General features: G+C 41.1%; 1 long non-coding RNA gene across 5 annotated transcripts in view; it reads right to left on the bottom strand.

Moving 5' to 3' along the window:
* Positions 1-16,343, bottom strand: part of LOC108445772 — a 121,137-nt gene that overhangs the window by 25,449 nt on the left and 79,345 nt on the right. For 2 of the 5 annotated variants that reach the window (XR_001860743.1, XR_001860742.1), the window contains one exon: positions 11,409-14,034. This is a non-coding gene — a long non-coding RNA (uncharacterized LOC108445772). Of the gene's footprint in view, positions 1-11,407; positions 14,035-16,343 lie in introns of those variants that run through there. The other 3 variants (XR_001860745.1, XR_001860746.1, XR_001860744.1) reach the window with 3 other exon arrangements.

The following is a 16,343-nucleotide window of genomic DNA, read 5'->3' on the forward strand; positions in this document are numbered from 1 at the left end:
ACAAAAAAACCCCCTAGAATTGACCCCCTAGCAAGTCAAATATTTAAAGATATAACACCTAAGAAATCTAAAAGCTTAACTTCCCCTCCTACATTTAAATATTCCCTTGTATTTTAAATATTTTCCTTGTATTTCCACATATTATGAATGCATAAATTTTGGATACTAGTTATGCTGGCAAACACACATTTTCCACAATCTTTTATGGTGCTGTGGAAGTGCTAGTATAGAAGTCTCCTAATTTCTATGTCTTGCAGCATCAACAGTGCATACAAAGCACCTTTACAAAAGCAAACAAGGAAAGCCACACACTCTTAAATAAAATGTGGATGATAACCTGGGACATACCAAGTCTACAGGGTATGTCTAAGAACATATGGGGGTATGATAATCCCAGAACACTTTCTAATCTAGATGCTGGATACTGAGAGTGCCCTGTTGTGGATTGCCAATACTTTTTGCTAGAATGATCCTGAGTTGCTGAAAAGGAAACCAAACCCCAAATCATTGTCATTGGAAAGACAACTCTAACACTGAACACTCCAAATGAACAGCCCATTCCTTTAAGAAAGGAACACCACTTTCTATCAATAATGAATCATCTAGGCTCTGAATAACAATTATAACATTCACGTACTTGGTAATTCATGTAAGAAAAATGATGATCTTTCCAACATAAACATAACCTACTACCAAGTATTAGAATTGAAAGGATGAACAGGATTGCCAGCTATCCACACTGCATGGTAACCAATGAAGTAAGCAGACTAAGTATTTTGCAACATCTGGAGTAAGATGGGAACATAATACATAGGCCTGCTTTAATAAGGCATGTGGGAATATACACATAATTCATTTCTATGTTCTCTAACAACATGTGCTCTCAAGAAGGGCTGTCCCCCCAAAATGATCACTCTAGATAGGAAGACAGGCATGGTGTGCCACGTAATTTTTAAAGGTCTATAGCTGTAGCAGGATACCAGACTAAATCTGAAGTAGATCTATTCATGTTATCACAACTGCGACCTAATAAATTAGAAGCAAAAAACCCCTTCTTGCTATGTGAAAACAGGTGTCTAATATCAAAGGGACACAATGGTAAGGACCTTAAAATACTGGCATTTGTTTGAGGTTTTCTCCCTGAGATCTTTTAAATGAATGACTCTGGTAAAGTAATGTCAAGAAGCAATAATCAGACACAAAATAGCCAAGTAAAAAGTCAGCACCACAAGAAGCCTGAACGTTAGCAAGCCTTTTTGCTTCTGGAAACATGGGCACTGCAAGTTTTACAATTTTGTTTAAAAAGCTGGTATGACAACTTCTGAAACTTTGCTGTTAACAATGGTAAAGGAATGAAAGCTGTCATTCATCTGGCACTACCTTGTAGTCCTGCTGCTTCTCTGTAAAAACACTGGGCAAACTAAGTGCTTGAAAACTACTTGGAAAAACTTGCAATCTATGTTCAGAGGAGAAAGGTCTTACTTCAAAATAATAAAAAAAATCAATTACAAAAAAGAATCTCAAGAACTTAATGAAAAAAATTAGATTTTTCATGGAGGTTCTTTATGTGTTTTGGAGCTTAAAACAATTGTGTGTATATATATATATGTATATATACATATATGGTGTATTTTGCACAAATGGTGTTTCAAACATTAAAATACAACTGAAGTTTTTTCAGTGCAATGCCCTTCCTATAGCCAACATCTCCTTTTCAGAAAAGGGTCAGAAGAGAATCAGATACTTGATAATTCCCTGCTGTGGCACTCTGTCCTCTACCACTCAAGCAAGCAATGCATGGAACTGCAGGATGAATTTAACATTCACTAACCACACACCCTATAAGAGGATATTTCACTTGTGCCATAGGTATTTAAGTATAGTGAACTGAGCCTATACATACTTATAAATGTATCTGACATAAAAATGTGCAATAACTTACAAAAGCATGTGTATCAATATCAAAATGAAACATGTAGTGGGAGGAGACCTTGTGGACCAGACAAACACAAAATACAAGCCCTCTTTACTGCTACTTCAAAAAAAATCCTTTCAGATACTGCCTAAGATATCAAAGCAGCAAATGATTTAAAGAAGCCTTGGCTCAAATATCCTGCTTGCTGGGACAGCTGTTCCTAGGAAGGATTCAGTCATGTCTGCAAATCATGAATTACAGTATTGCTGCTGTGAATGCATAAGGGGTTAGGAAGGACTATCCTAAGCTGTTATTTTGAATTGGAAAAACACTTATTAATCCCCTAAGGAAGCCAGATTTCAGACACCACATAAAAAAAGCTCTTCTGGAAGAGGAAAGCAAACCTTATTAACTCCTAGTTACACCTTCAGAGAATTGAATAGAAATCCAGATGTCTTAACTCCGTAACCTATGATCTGTGTCCAGATTATCTGTGCTTTTAGCTCCAATTTTACCTCAACTAAACATGCTTTCATTGAGTTATTTTTGTTATATAAATACTTATTTGTGGAGACTACCAAAAATTCCTTTCAAAACTGCCCTCTTTAATTATCTTGAGGCAACAAGAATGTTTGAAATTAATTCATAACGTTTTGGTCCAATGTAGTGGTCCTACCAGTTCATGACTGAAAACACTGTTTCTTGCTGATCCTATATGAAAAAGCAGTCTTTGATCAATACAAGATTGAGGGTCAGTCTCAGAAAATAAGTGACCCATGAAAAAAACCACTCATGAGGAAACCCATGTGGAAGTGAAAATGGAGGTGATGTAAAGGTATCCTCTCACTGTAGCTGGTTATTTGCTGGAATATGGTGCTGATACTTTTATATTCAAGTTGTGTTAAAAATCCTCTCAGTTAATATGCTGTTAACATGACTGAGTTAGGTATTTCACATTTTTATCAACAACAACAGTAACAGGTATACTTGCAGCACACTGGAGGAAGTTCAAAGTAATTTACAAGCACTAAGATAAGGAAGCATTAATCCTTATTTTGCAGGTGAGGAACAGATGTACAAGACTCTCTTGTGCTTTTGTGTGAATCACTGCAGCAGAGGCAGAAACTGAACTTGAATTACCTACAACCTCAATCACCTCTACGTGAACAGCTTTCTGAAAAAGCACGGTAGACATGGGACACCTTCCTGAGAAGTAAACAGAAAGGAGCAATTTTCAGTGTTATCAGCATACAACTCCCACCTCAAAAGCAAAAACCAAACCCCAAGAACAAAACAGCACATGCTGTATTTTTAGAGAGAACTTTAGTCAGGTGGGGCAATTTCTCTGTTCCTCCTTGCTCAGTCCATGATAGCAATCCCTGCCTGCCAATCAGTCTTGTTTGGAGGATTTACTCCTTGTTATGTAATTTCAGATATTTCTTGCAGCACTGAGCTTTTACCGTACTTAGATGGGTAAGAAAGAAAGGAAGAATGACTCTACAGAAGGAGTTTCAGATGCTTTATTTTTACTGCTGTACACATCGTTTTCTGAGGTGTTTGGCACTAACGTGCAGTGTCTTAAAATGATTGATTGATTGCATTTTAAAAATAGAAGTACTGTTCTGATACTGGGATTAACTATTATCACTAAGATATGGCAGAATTTTAAACAGCTTTGAATCTGCACCTTCCTGTGAATGTAAAGTGTCCTTCCCATCCCCCTTCCCCATGTTATACACACAAACCAGAGCATTTCATAGAGAAATGGAGTAAATGCCACTAACTTTGCTCCTCACATGGCCAGTATTGCATCCCTAGGACAACAGGAATAACTGTACAGTGTCCCTTCAGTTTCTGTCATGCATTTTTAGTTTGCTTTCACCATATTTGGAGTCTACCCTGCTGCCTTTTTTTTCCTGAACAATGTTATGTGTTGCTCTATGGGAGAAGCTTAATTACAGCTATTTTAAAGGTTCTTATTTTTAAATATCCTATATTTTCTTGATCAAATCTTGGTTATTGAAGGGGCTAAAAATAATATTTGGAAAAAATGGCTGTGCTGGTTTTGGCTGTGGTAGAGTTAAATTTCTTCCCAGTAGCTGGTAGTGGCTGTGTTTTGGATTTGTGCTGAACAGAGCTGATAACACAGGGATGTTTTAGTGAGTGCTGAGCAGGGCATGCACAGAGCCAAGGCCTTTCCTGCTCCTCGCCCACCCCACCTGTGACGGAACTGGGGGGCACAAGGAGTTGGGAGGATACACATCCAGGACAGCTGACCACAACTGGCCACATCTGGGACATCCCAGACCGTATGGTGTCAATCCAGTACACAAAGCTGGGGGGAGGAGAAGGAAAGGGGAGACATTTGGAGTGATGGCATTTGTCTTCCCAAGTCACTGTGACCTGTGATAGAGCCCAGCTTTTCTGGGATGGCTGAGCACCTGCTTGTCCAAGGGAAGTGGGGAACGAATCCCTGGTTTTGCTTTCCTTGTGCACACACGTTTGCTTTGTCTTTTAGTCTTTATCTCATCCCACGAGTTTTCTCACTTTTACCCTTCTGATTCCCTGCCCAGACCCATGGCACGGGAGGAAGCGGGGCTGAGCTGCCACCCGGGGTTAAACCATGACAGTGCTGTAATTTGGTGGCCCAGTACAGTGTAAGCAGGTTCTGATTCAGAGCTGGGTGAGCAACTGCAGCTACAGGGAGACCCTGCCAGCAGCACATTCGTGCCAATAGAAAAGAACAGTTGATGGCATCTACCCAAGGTCAGCTCCTCAAATTTGGGAGCTGGTTTTCTTCCAGACACTGTAAAGTCACTTGTTTAAACGCAGCCAGTCGGCAACAATTAAACGCCTAAATAAAACATGCAGATTTGGTGCTCCTTTTGAAATCTCCCCCACGCCATGCTGTTGATTTTCTACTTCTTACAGTCTTCATTATCCAACAATCAGGCTACAAAATGGCGGTGGGAGTGAGGCAGACATTTTGTAACTGTCTCATTAAACAGGACAATGGGAATGCGCCAAGGGAAAGGCAGTGACCCACGGGGACGAAAGGAGCATGCAGCTCTGTGACGGCTCAGCTTTTAAGCAAATCCTTTATCTTATTTTATAGGAAAGTTAAAGCCAAGCCGTGCTGAGAAGCCACCTGACAGCATCTGGCCACTGCGCAGGCAAAAATATAGTCCAGGGCAGCCCTTTCCCAGCCGTTTCACTGCGGTGAGTGCAGCTCATCACCCATGTGAGCAGAGACTCTTTTCTGGGAGCCACATGGACTCAGGACCACCCATTGACACTGACTCAGTCACTGTAATCTTAACCACATTCTTCCCTTGAAAGTCCAGACACCAATGTTTTCTATTACAGCCCCAGGAACTTCACAGTCTTCAGCACAGCTCTGAAAGCACTTGCAACATTACCAGCAAACGAACACTTAAAAAACAGAGCCTACACCTCCATCTCTGCAAGTGACTTTTGATTGAAATTTCACTGTCTTGTGTGTAATAAGCCAGGGACAGCTAAAGCCAAACAAAGTAACACCAGAGCCGATAAAAGCAAAAAGCACCAAGAATTAATAAGCACATTTTTTCCTCAAGTGTGTGTCCACCAGCCTCCTTGTAAAAGTATTAGCACCTGACAGATCCTAAGAAACAAATATGCAAATCTTCAGGAAAAACTGCAAAGCCCATGCTATTCATTAAAGATTTAGGTACCTGGCAAACTACTGGTTTAGAGATTTAGATATTTCACACTGTTTCCTGAGGGGGAAAGAAAGCACAAACCACCTAAAAAACAAAACCGAAAACCTACAACTTTCTAACACAGAAAAACTATGGTATAAAGAAAAAATGGCTGAGGGGATTTTCCTTCCTTTTCTTTAATGACAGAGAATAAGCAAAGCATCTGAGCTGCTAGTGTATTTGAAAAGGCTGATAAGTTGTAAAAAAGCCCCCAACACCCTGGAATTATATAAGGAAAAAAATCATCATTATTAATTTTAATGCAGCTCTTATTTTGAAGGACTTGTAATGTAGAAATGAAACCAACAGAACAGCTAAGGGAGACACATCCCTATACCAAGGCATGCCGAATACACAGGATTACACAGGTACACTGAGGCTAGAAGAAATTAGGCTGAAGCATTTCTGTTCCCTCTGTTCCATTCATGCTCCAGGGTGATGCTGCTACTTGATATTCACAGAACGAGGAAGAGGTGACCGAATGGGAAGGGCTGGCCCTCAAAAGCCAAAGATAGGTAACTCTTCCCAGAGTGCAGGTGGCAGACTGAACCAGCTGCTTGGAAAAACAGTCAGAAAAAGCGTATTTTGAAACTTTATCTCTTGGAAGAAATGGCAGACAGCCTGATGGTGTTGAAAGAAAAATACTCTGAGCCCCCAGGGAGAGCAGGGTAAAATGTTCTCAGAAAAGGGAAGAATTTAGCCTATAGTTGACATACCACTGGGATACGTTTCCCAGTAACCCACCTCTAAAGCCATGGATTTAAAACCAACCTGGATTACAGCTGTCCTTTGCTTTTGTTACAAGCCCTCGAAATTGTGGAAAGAATTCTGAGTTTTGTTACAAACTTCAAAGCAGGTCAAAGTTTATGAAGAAGTTCCCTATGGGTTGTGATCCTTCAGAGTTAAGATAACTAACCTGAACTGGGAGAAAAGAGCTCTGAATTAACACATGGCTTTACCCTGGAAGTGTGGGAAACTCGTGGCTTGACAAAATTTCCTTGCAAACCCAGGTGAAGTTGAGTGGTTTCTGTGATATTTCACAAAGACTGTCTGGATGCCTTTGAACTTGAAACTCAAAGCGGAATCCAGCAGCTGCAAACTTAAACACAGCAAGACAAAGATTAAGAAAAAAATGTTTTCATGAGCTCCTGGGAAGAATATACTAAGTTTCACCTGCTGACATTGGAAAAGCAGAAGTTTACACACCCTCCAGTTCTACTTCAATTTAAATAAAGACAGTAGGGAGCGCTGGCAGAGGCACATTTGTTACATTTTTGACTTACCTAAGAGAGGTGGCATGAAGGAAACAAAAGAAAAGGACTGTAAGCAGAAAAAGAGAAAGGTAAAGTGAGATGATTACAGACAGATGAGAGTAAGGATTTAAAACCTGCAAATATTGGGAAAAAGCTTTAAAAATCATGCTGAAAATCAGGGAATGGGAATAAAAAGACTAAGCATGTTACTCATGACACATTTCTTTGACATGCTTTTTTTCTTAAGTGTAGAACTCTTTTGAGCAGTAAAGAATTTTGATTCGACTGTTAAATCCCTAGAGAACGTGAAAAAAAAATCCTAAATTTTGGCAGCACACTTCTATTCTCTTGGGTTCCACTTCTTTGGTGAATTACTCCTTAGCAACTTGGAAATGCTGCAAATCACATATGCTGATTCTAGAATAATATCCCCTGCCCCCCAAGTCTCCAATTATCCTTTAACTGAGCAAAGCTGTAAGAAAAGTAGCAGTTTGTATAAAATGGTCAGGCAGATCACCTAGGGGGCATGGCAGAATTCCCACTATCCTGCCATTTCTGCCTATCTGACTGGGAGAAGTTTTGGAAGGGAGGAGCAGAAAAACATTTGGGGGAAAATCACGAGGTATCAGATCTGGTTTTTTTATTATACAGTTCTCTGTCTGTTTTTGACTAATAGATATCCTATGGAGGAACTTAATAGTTACATAGACAAGAGAAACTGCGATTGATATAGCTGTGAACAGACAAAGGCAGCAGTTTTTGATTCTGAACCTGGAGAATACTGAAGTAAAAAATCACCTGGATAAAATGAACTACAGCAACAAACCCCAAAATGCTTCCTTGTTAGTTTAAGAAATACTGGATTCACCATTATGACCTAATGTATCTCTTTACATACATTCCTTCTTTCTACATCATTTATGTAAGACCAGTTGCCGTGACAACTGAAAGACTTGCTTTAATAAAGCAATGTCCCCCTATTTTTAAATACTGCTGGTTCCTGAGACAAAGAAATCCACCCCACAACTCAAAGATGCAAAATAATACAACACAAAAGAAACCAAAGGAAAAAAAAGAGAATCCTGCACACCAAAGGAATTTTGTGAGGAAGGTGGTATTTCTGGTTCACAACTCCAAGCACAAGCTTGCTGCCTTTTATAAGCTTTATTACCAATACCTCCTACATCTCTAACTTCATTCTGTGTCCCCATGGCAAACCAATCCAAACCTCTGTCTCCTGATTGGGCTCCAGTGAAAGCATAACGACACATAATGTAAGTATTGCAAGGATAGAGCATTAAGTGCTGAGCTCTGCATGCACTGAGACACCTGAGAGCAGGTGAAATGTGCTGAGAGGCTCACGAGGGACCCTCTGCACATCTGAGCAAACAGCCTCCAAGGAGGGACGTCTCTGCAGGATCAGGTGAGTAACAATCCTAAAGTTCTCTCTTAGTTGCAGAGACATGGAGGTGTATTGGCTGCAGATACAACCGGAGCCTGGTGGGAAATTCTGCGAAGGCAAATGTGAGCATCTTGTTTCACTGCAGTGGAATGCTAACTCTGCACACTGCCATTCTTCAGACAAGGACTTCACTGCTGTGCACTTTGCGCTGGCCTGGAGGGACTTCTGCCTATACCAAAACATCACCCAGACCACTAAGAATTAACAGAAAATGTACAAAAGAGAACAACCACACATTGTCATGGGAGACAAAATTAAATATCCCAACAGACATTCCTGTTCATATGACATTCTGGCCAACAGCCTCCTCAGATACTACAGCGATAACAGTGCAACTACTTTCATTACTATTGCTAATTCAACGGGAATTTAACGGAGTAAGTAGTTTAAATTAGCATTTTTTTTTTTAGGAATTCCAGGCTGGCAGTAGTAACATCTGTCTCTCTGAAGTGACAACAGAGACCTTAAACTTCAGGTCTGCCTGCTCTGCAACATGAGGCATTGCATTACTAACCCGGAGCTAGATAATCATTCTTCTGCCAGCCTTAATGAGTTTCCAGCTACCTAAGAGTGCTTTGAACTAATGAACACCGGTAGCATGAGTGGCAGCGCAGGAAGCTGGACCCTAGACCTGATCTCTTGTGCTGCCACATCCAGGCGGTGCCCTGGACCCCACTCTGGGTACGTTCTAAGGTGCAATTCTGGCACAGACCTCGACCTAGTTCTTACTCATGTGACAGTGACTGCCCCCAAACCCAGCCCTGGACTCCCAGGGCAACTGACAGAGGCACAGCCTGGCTGAATCAGCAGCTGCTGTGTTGCACCAACTCCAGTTTCTTCCTTGCTTTTTGCTCATTTCAGCACTGGGAGCACTTGTCCTTCAAAACAGGCTCCCAGAGGGCTCGCTGACTTCCATGGAAAGCACGCTCCACAGATGGAGAGCTTTCTGTGGAAGGATGAAGCTAAGGTCCCAGGAACCCTTGTGTTGGGTCTGTAGTTACCACTTCATGCTCTTCCCCCCCCCCCCCCCAAAAAAAGTATTTATTTTCAGAAATTCTTTTAGAACTGTCATTAACACCGTGTTTCTGATTTTACATAGAAGCTGCTTTTTGAAGATATTTTGCAGCAAAAATTCTGCACAATTTATTCCATATATGTTTTTTACTTTTAAAAGCATCCCTCTCAGTCACACTATGCATTTTTGAGTAGGAATTACCTACTTTAGAATAGGTTACAGTTCAATGTTCAAAATTTCCATCTTTCATGCCTTTGCAACTGTGAAAGAGTTAATATCACATCTTAATGGAAGTTTGCCCTTAATAAGAAAGCATTAAAACAAGCCAACAATAATAAGCTAAATGAAGGCCATTCTTTTGCCTTTGGTCAATATTTTCATAGCGACAAAACACAAGATATTTTTTAAGGCTTCCCCCCCCATAAATCATAAATGCTTTGGTATATTTAATTTCAAAATGAGTTCCCTGTGGATCAGGCCAACACAATGGGTGAAGAAAACCTTCCCAAACTCTGCTGCATCTTAGATGGAAAAGTACAAAAACCACTCTTCTGCAGTTTCCCCCTGCTCCTTTTTTCAACTGTTCCTCTTTCCCCTACACCAAAGGACCAAGCTGTTGATGCTAATCAAAAGTTTCTTAGTCCTATTCTGAGGCTTCAAAACACTGTAACACATATTTCTTCTAAATAAATGAAGGCTTTTAGACTATATTAGGAGGAAAATACTCAAGTGACATATATTTGCTACACCACACAGATATAGCTCATATATTTAGAGATAGAAAGATCCCCCTACAAGACAAAAAGCAAAGGGAATACCTGTGTTTTGTGACAGTCTGCACAAGTACTGCTTGGTGTCTGCGAGAGACTCAGTGGACTGTTACTCTTGGATCTGTACCAGTTTTAATTCTGCCCAGTGAGGTGTTTGTAAGACCTGACCAACTTTTCCATGCAAGGGCATTGGCCAGACTCTGAAAATACTTGTTTCCAATACTTGCTTGTCATAACGGATTTAATTTGCAGACTTGAATGTCCTTTCTCCTGTCCTTCTGTCCTTACTGGTTACACAATACCAAGGGCTCCTCAGTGAAATGTACAGCACAGCTGTTCACAGCTGCTTTGACACATGCACACCAGCCTTGTTACTGGAACAGGTTGGGACTTGGTTCACCACCCCACTAAATCTATCTGATGGTAAGTCCTGTTCCTGGAAAAACTTCTGTAGGAACTGCAAGCTCTGGTCCAGCTGTGGGCAGATGTGAGGGCAGCAGTGGCAGGGGTGGCAGCGAGAGCCCTATGGATATGGCTGCACTATGGCCCCAGTGCAGAAGGGTCCTGCCTCCCTCCTCCTGCAGCTGGACCAGAACAAGCTCTCTGTTTGATAAATCCCCAACTCTTCCAGCTGGCCTAGGCAGCTGTGATGTTCCGCCCACCAGAACACCACGGAAGCAGCCTGGGATCACCACTTCCACAGGTGCTGGGTGCCACAGTTGGCCTTCATCCAAATAGAAAGTGTCCCCTCTAAACATTTTGCAAGAGTGGTAAAAGTAGTGACAATTTACTTAAAATGACACTGTAAGATTTGCCAATGTCTTTGGAGACAGAGGCCAGCGTGCAGTGTGAACACACGAAGGCTCGGGGAAGCAAAAGCCCCAGTGCAGCTCCAAAAGACGGTGAATTTCAGCTACTTAGCGTGGATGTGGTTTTGGCTACTTACCACATATTTGAAACAATTGAAGTGGGTTTTTTCCATGTTTACTTTGAAGCCAGCTATTTTTAACGTCACAGTCCCTGCTAAAGGAGGAAACTGTGTCTCTGAGGTATTGGGAATTAAACAGAGGGAAGAAAAAGGCACAGAGAAAGTAGCTGCCTTACAGAGAGAACTCAAATATTTTGTTTCCTTCCTTGTTCACTCTGTAGTCAAAAGAGAACTTTACAGTAAACACTAACTCATATTTTTTAAAAAAATGAATGTAATTCTGAATTCACAGGAATTCTTTTTTAACTCCAGGAATCCCTTTCTGATAAACTGCAATATAAAGGGACATTCCCATTTGCAGATTTCCACTTGGATTTTACAGTCTTAGAGCATAGGCTGACCACTCCCCTGTCTGTGGTGACATGTGGTGGCACATATATCCAGTCAAATATTTTGTGCAGGCAGTTTTCAGACCTGGAGATACAGATGAGGAGGTGGAGGAGAGGCAGCAAATGTTCTGAGGACCTCGGAAATGCCAATCAAGACAGAAATCGGACACTGCAGAGGGCACACACTGTGCTGTGACCACAGACTTTTGCGCCAGGAACCAGAGGAAACCAGTGCCAAAGGGACGGTGCGGGAAAGGACAGGAGTGAGGGGACACAGAGGCTGCAAAGACAAGCAAGGAATTCCACCCTAGGGAAAATCAGGACCTACTGTTACCAGACTGCAGCCTGCCCTGCCCCTGGTGCAAGAGGTCATACACCACTTTACCACAGCAGAGCTACACTCTGTATCTGACACCAGGCATGAACTCTGGAGCCTTAGGTCTTAAATAATGCAGAGAAGGATCAAAGCCAGCAGCTATGTGAAAAGAGGCTTCTTTCATAACTTAATTGCTCATTTGCAAAATACCAACGTTATTTATTTAAGTAACTATGACCTCTTCTGATGCACTGGTAATGTAAATGCTCATGTGTGGTTGTAAGAAGAAAATCATGATAATAAAATACTAATACCTTAGATTAGGAGTTGCCCAATTAACTTTGCTGGGATAGCATCCCTAAATAAATGGATCTGCACTGTACCTCTTTGAGGCAGGGGTTACAGCTGTTTCCACTTCTGTCCCAGGCTCTGAGCTTGCAGAAGACAAATGCATTTGGAGCCATTTTGCAGATGCTTTATTCTCATGCAAGTACCATGAGAAATACACCAAGACTTTGGGAATCCCTCCTTTAGCTGCCCTCTGCTGTTCTTGTCATATCCCAGCTTATGGTGGATGCCTGTTCCTCCAGCTGTAGTGCCAAGAAGCATTATTTTGAGGTGCAGAAGATGTCTTCCATGGCTCTAATTAAATAGATCAAACACGTACAGGCAGGGAACAGCATGTGCACACCAGTCCAGAGGACATGTAATATCAACTACAATTGCAACAGTTTCACTGGAACAACATCAGGAAGGCCAGGAAGTGAAGGAAGACTCTTCCATGCCTTGACAGTGGTACAACACTGGACATCATCATCTGTTCCTTACATAAACGTCAGCAGCAAGATACAATGATTGAGGGAATGTCATTAGTATCTCCTTATTACTTGGGCCAAACTGGGATAAAGAACTGCAGTTCTTGAACAGAAGATGACAAACTCTGGGGAGAAAAACAGGGATAGGGGAGGTATATACAAGAGTTCTATGAGTGGAAAAATAAGAATTTGTATGAGTTACTCCTTCATGCTCTGTGTGACACCCAGGTATCACAGTAAGGATACAGCTTCTGTTTCAGTTGATTCTCAAATCTGGGACATTAATAAAAATAGGACAGGAGCCCATGACAATGTAAGATAATTTTCTCTTCAGAAATTGTCTTTTAGATGCATATGCAATTACCTTTAGGTGATGTCTACACGTTCATATGGAGCCTCACCTGAGTAGGGTACATACCTGTATTTACTTTCCAGCGACACCAAAGAGCTATGCAGTCTTTTTTTTTTAATCACCTGCACAGATACTCTGTAACACATGTGTTAATGTAAGAAAGCAAAAACACACACCAGAGGTGACTGCTACTGCTGGGAAGAGAAAATGTGTGACCTCTCAATCCCAAGTAAACACATTAGTAGGCTTTAATCAAGTCAAGTGGTATTGTTAGCTGTATTAGCACCACTAAAGAGTCCTCTAGGTATAAAAGAACCATGCATGCAGAATGATAGCATCAGTGCATTTAAGGGCGAATAGTATTACAGCCATATGGTTACCGCTTTAAAAACCAAGCTTTCGAGGGTTCAAGAAAGAGATTAAAACCCCGTAAATCATATTTACATAGTGAATACACAAGAGTTATATTTTTTTTTTGGGACTTGTTTTATTTAAATTCTGCTGCAATCAATACATATTTTGGAAAGCAATGCAAAACTCCTCAAGCAGATGATACTCTTCATTGTTGTTTGAATATGAGAATATTCCTCTTGATGTGCTGAGGTAATGCAGGCTTACCAAGAAAGATGTTCTAACTGAAACAGGTGAATTAATAACCCTGAAAGAAGGTGGAAGTTGCACAGATAGGAAGAGCACTGTTACACCTGACCAAAACCAGAATGCCACGCTGTGGAACTGTGGATTTCTCCACAAGTTTAGGCTGTGGCAGGATGTTCTAAGCCTTCCTTGTATGAAGGTTTGGTCTTCTAGCCCTCTGAAGGAAGCACTTTCCAAAATCCAAACAGTCTACTGTGCTTTTTAGCAATGTTTCTTGAAAGTACACTTTAAGAACAAAGAGCAGAAAAAGTATCTGTTACCATGAATGATCACTTTCTCAACTTCTTAATGCACATAATGTGACTTACCAAAATACTTCTGGTTTTGAGCCATACTACATCAAGTCTCCTTTGTTGGTTTTCATGTCATATCTGGAGCAGCCAATGGTTAACAGATTCTGATTTGCATGTTTATCAGTGAAACTGAAATAAAGAACAGAATTTTGTTCAGAGTTACTTTTATTCTCCATGCCTCAGGGAATACAAGCACTGTCAAACTTCAGTACTGACGTATTTGAAAATCCCAGTGAGCTGTTAAAGACAGTATCACACTCATCAGAAGCCACTACCAATGATTCCACACAAGATGGACCTAAGTGAAGGCAATTTTGAAATAGGTCTCATCTATGAAATCTTCTAATCAGTAACACTTACTGTTCAGCTGATGTCCATGAGTAAGTCTGGAGCCTGTTTTTAGTAGCATGCTGTTCAAAATATAATTATTGCTTAAAAAACCTGGAAAATTTTCTATTTATGATTCTCAAGATTTTCACTGTGACCATTTAAAAAACTTACGAAAAAATGCCACATTTGTATTTATGATCAGCATGGCTCGTGCACCTTCATACTGACTGTAATGTGTTATTACAAGCAAAAATCTTCAGCTTTTTGTAGCTGAACCTTGTCAGAATGCAACACAGCAACCCAAAGTACCCATCTCATTTAGCTCCATGGCCTTGATTTTATACATTAATAATTTGACCACTATTATTACCCAAAATCAAAAAAGGGTCCATATCAGCTGATATTGGAATAACAAATCTCTGTCACTGCATGGCAATGTCAGAGATCGAGAACACAGTATTCTGGTGGGCTCTGGAACAGCTGTGTAACTTACACCTTGGGGCTTTCAACACTGACTGTGTTCTCAGCTGCCATAAGGTCCAACAAATTATGTGATGCAAAAAAATCCTGCTGCATTGAATGCAAGAAACTAACTGGAGGGAAAAAATCATCTACCTGTTATACTATGCTTTGTTATCTGGGAACAATCCCAAATTGCCCCTCAGGACTGTTCAAAAGTTGTACCAGAGTTTTTCAGAACATTTGAGTTTACATCATTTAGCTGTAAAATCCCATTGTGGATGTAACAATTGCTATATCTGGAATTACTGCAAGCATCCTGGTAACAAAAGCAAGAACACACCATCTTCCTCCACTAGAAAGTTGCTGAGAAGGTAGTTTTAGCTTCAAGAAACCATGACCACTCTTATTAAGCAGGACACATTATAACAATGATCTTTTCTGTCATCCTCAGGTCTGATAACACAAGTATCCAACCTGAAAATTATCACTGGCAAAATATCTTTTAATTCAGAAGGAAAGCACACCCATAATGGAATCTGAATTGTGTTTTACTGCTTCTAAAACTTCACAATGTACTGATTCCAAGAAGAGATTGGCCTCCATTTTGGTAAGAAAGTACCAGCTTTTTAACTTACTGTCAGCCTGCAGCAGCTGCTGCATTTATTCATATATTCTTTCACCTTGCCAAAGGTGAGGTTCATTACTCTTTGTACTAGTTTGAAAACAAACCAGTGGGAGGCACCAAGTCAGAGTAACAATTTAATGGGGAAGTTAAAGAAAAGGAAAGAAAAAAACTAAAAGAAAACACTGGTTCAAACTGACAGAGTCAAGATACAACCTGAGTCCCTGTTAGGCAGGGTGGTGGTAGCAGTCTGGTAGAATGGTGGCTGCAGTCCTCTGAAGCGGTGATCCTGTAGAAAAAAGGGTCTGCTCTTCCTCAGAAGGTCCAGTGGTGGCTGTGTAGCTCCTGTCCTCTGGAAATCCAGTGGAAGGGTTGTCTCTGGTGTTCAGCCTCAGCTTATATCCATGATGGGATGCTTGGTTCCTCCCTCTGGGTGGAGCATCTCACAATGGGGTAATGAGTCATGAGGCAAAGTGTTGATTAGGCTCATTAACAGAAGATAGTCCAGAGGGAGTTATCTCTGAGTCAGGCGGCAGGACAATGATGGGCAATTAACAGAAAGATAGTCTGGGGGGAGGAGGCAAGGAAACACTGCCCCACCTGATTTCAACAGCTGATGGGGATGGTAATAGAATACACTGCAACCCAGGACATTATCCACCCCTTATTCTATTACCATCTACATTATCCCAAATCAATACCTTCTTAAACTCTAAAACACACATACATATATATATATATATATACACAGTGAAATCTACACACCGTTCTCACCTAAGATTAGGTCTCCTTGTGGTACACAACGGGTTTCCCCATCTTTCTGCATTACCCACCAAGTGCAACCAGGTCCTTGAGCAAAGACAATCCCACGGATGGGTTTGCCTTTGCCTGAGGTGGGATTAATCCAAACAGTCTTTCCTAAAATACCTCTCAGGTGTACCACAGGGACTCTATCTCCATCCACTGTGTGCAAGGGCTCAGACGCGGCAGGACCAGCTCGATTGATGGACCCTCGGGTATTGAC

The sequence above is a fragment of the Corvus brachyrhynchos genome, unplaced genomic scaffold (genome assembly GCF_000691975.1).
Source record: "Corvus brachyrhynchos isolate BGI_N302 unplaced genomic scaffold, ASM69197v1 scaffold523, whole genome shotgun sequence".
NCBI classification, from domain to species: domain Eukaryota; kingdom Metazoa; phylum Chordata; class Aves; order Passeriformes; family Corvidae; genus Corvus; species Corvus brachyrhynchos.